General features: G+C 43.5%; 1 pseudogene; it reads right to left on the bottom strand.

Annotated features, from left to right (window-relative positions):
* Positions 1-216: 216 nt before the first annotated feature.
* LOC102898956 lies at positions 217-994 on the bottom strand (annotated as a pseudogene).
* Positions 995-2,734: the final 1,740 nt, after the last annotated feature.

The following is a 2,734-nucleotide window of genomic DNA, read 5'->3' on the forward strand; positions in this document are numbered from 1 at the left end:
ATTAAATTACTTTCTTAACCAATAATAAAGTTAAATTGAGATGGGGAGATATTTTGTAAAGCTGAATTTTTTGCTTATTCATTTTCCAAGTTGTAGTTATAATGTATGCAACTCTAATCGCTGTCAACTGTCTCCTTTGCAAATTCATTATTTAATAAACGGCTGCCCTTTTATTAGTGAGCTAGATCAAAATCATATTAAGGAACACATTATGCATATAACCACTCTTTTATTCTTTTATTATTAAAGCTGGTCTCTAAAAAGGCATACATTTTTTTTTTTCCAACAGAAATAGGGATTTATTAGTGGAAGAGTAGGGGAGGGCAGCATCAAGACTCATGGGTGCAGGGCCTGCCATTTGTGCAGGGGGCCATGATTAGGAACGTATTTGATCCCACAGCCATCTGGGATGAGCTGCTTTTCAGCCACCGTGTCTTCAAACTCATTCACATTAAACTTAGTAAAGCCCCACTTCTTAGAAATGTGGCTCTTTTGACGACCAGGGAACTTGAACTTCGCTCTGCGTAGTGCCTCGATCACATGCTCCTTGTTCTGCAGCTTGGTGCGGATGGACATGATTACCTGCCCAATGTGGACAATGGCCACTGTGCCCTGGGGCTTTCCAAAGGCACCCCACATACCTGTCTAGAGTCTGTCAGCCCCAGCACAGGACAACATCTTGCTGATGCGGATGACATGGAAGGGGTGGAGCCGCACTCGGATATGAAAGCCATCTTTGCCACAGCTTTTCACCATGTACTTGTTGGCACAAATACGGGCAGCCTCTAGGGCTTCAGAAGAGAGCTGCTCATATTCATCCCACACCATGTGGCCACAGAGTGGGAACTCCTCTACTTTTGCCTTCTTCCGCCCCAGATCAAAGATTCAGATCTTGGCATCAGGGACACCTCTGCAGAAGCGAGACTTTGGGTACGGCTTGTTCTTACAATACCGGTAACATCGGGCGGGTTGGCAGCCCATAGTGACACAAGGATCTTCGATGGCATGCCAGAAGAAAAGAGGTAAAAAGGCACACATTTTAAAACTCACCCTAATGAGGGCAGTATGAGTATTCCACGATTCTAGAAAGATACCTTCTAGAATAAAGTACATCAAAAAGTTGTCTTTAATTTGATATATATGTGGCCTAATGCCAGTTACTGAACTTTCTATGTATGTAGCGTACAATGTCACATTCACGGCACAAAATATGATTAAAAGGATGTGACACTGTTGCAACACTGTTGAATGTTGACACAAAACCTCACAACATCTAGTTCAAATCCTTCCTTCTATTCTTTTTATATTACTTGGGTTTAATGGAAACCTAGAAAAAAACATAATAAATTTCCCCAATAAGTCAACTCACTGTGCTTGTATCTTTTCAAGTCAAGAAAATTTCAAATAGAGAGAAAGCAATTCACCACATTCACAGGTATTTTATTAACACTGTGGACAAAAGGTCAGACTTTGGAGCCCAACTACTTAAGTTTAAATCCCATATCCACCAGATAATAGTTGTGTAACTTAGAGTAAGTTGCTTAACTTCTCTGTGCTTCAGTTTGCTCATTAGTAAAATAACACTAGTAAAGCGACATAGCTTATAGAGTTCTTGAAGATCAAATGAGTTACTATTTGTATAGTAACGAAGAATACAGTATACATGATATAAATGAGTTATTAAGTTGATGTAATGGAATTAGTAATAAGAAATAGCAGGAAAAGCTTACTGACAAACTTCTACAGTACCACTCCATTTTGTCAGTAATGAAAGATATATTCATTTTAATTCTGAGAAATTTTCTCGGCTTACTTTCAAGCCAAGTATCCATTAAACACCTACTGCCTTGAGGACACAAAATAAATTTATGTGATCTCTGCCCCTCGAGAAATTACAATCTTTCTACACTAAATATGTTATAAATATAGCGCAAACTTGAAAGGAACACGCAACAAAAACACAAGAGTGCCCTATAAATTACCCAATAAAGCTATTTGCAAATTTAAGTGCCCTAAGATGTATATTAATGAAAACTCAACTATCAATTGCGATTGTGTTTAACAGCTACCCAGAAAGCTACTACAAACAATGCCACATATATATCAATAGACATTCTGTAGAAACAGTAATATTTTCCACCTGGGATGGCTGACAAAACCCGTGAGAGCAATTCTGCAAAACCACGGCAAGCGAAAACTGCACTGGAAATATCAAAGGGCTCGGGACTGTTTTCTAAGAACCGAGAAGTCAACGTGGTGGGCTCAACGAATACCTGAATCTGCAAGACGAAGAGAGGCTCCGAACCACGACCATGAGTAAGGGCCAGGTTGTTTCCGTGGCTGATGTGACCAGTCCTAACGGCCTAGAGGTGAGAACCAGGGATGTCCCCTCCCAAGTGATGTACCCGGCCGTGCGTTCTCTTGCGCAGGGGCTGTGGGTAGAAGACAGCTTTAGAGTGAGGAGCCCCGGCGATGCGGAGCACCAAGCACCCTGAGCAACCGCACCACCTCTCGCGGCCCCGCTCCAGGGCACTGGAGACGCCGGGCTGAGACCTCGGGCTTCTCAGAGCCAACAGTTTGCACGCCGCTTCCCATCTCTCCGGGATGAGCACCTAAACCCCGACCCCGGCGACGACATCCGGCTCGGGGAGCAGCGGATCGGCCTGCCCGAGACACCAGAGCCTACTTTCCTCGCTCGGCTCGACCCCGCCTCGGCCGGCCGTCCACGTCCCGG

This window comes from Pteropus alecto, unplaced genomic scaffold (genome assembly GCF_000325575.1).
Source record: "Pteropus alecto unplaced genomic scaffold, ASM32557v1 scaffold25, whole genome shotgun sequence".
In the NCBI taxonomy this organism is placed as follows: domain Eukaryota; kingdom Metazoa; phylum Chordata; class Mammalia; order Chiroptera; family Pteropodidae; genus Pteropus; species Pteropus alecto.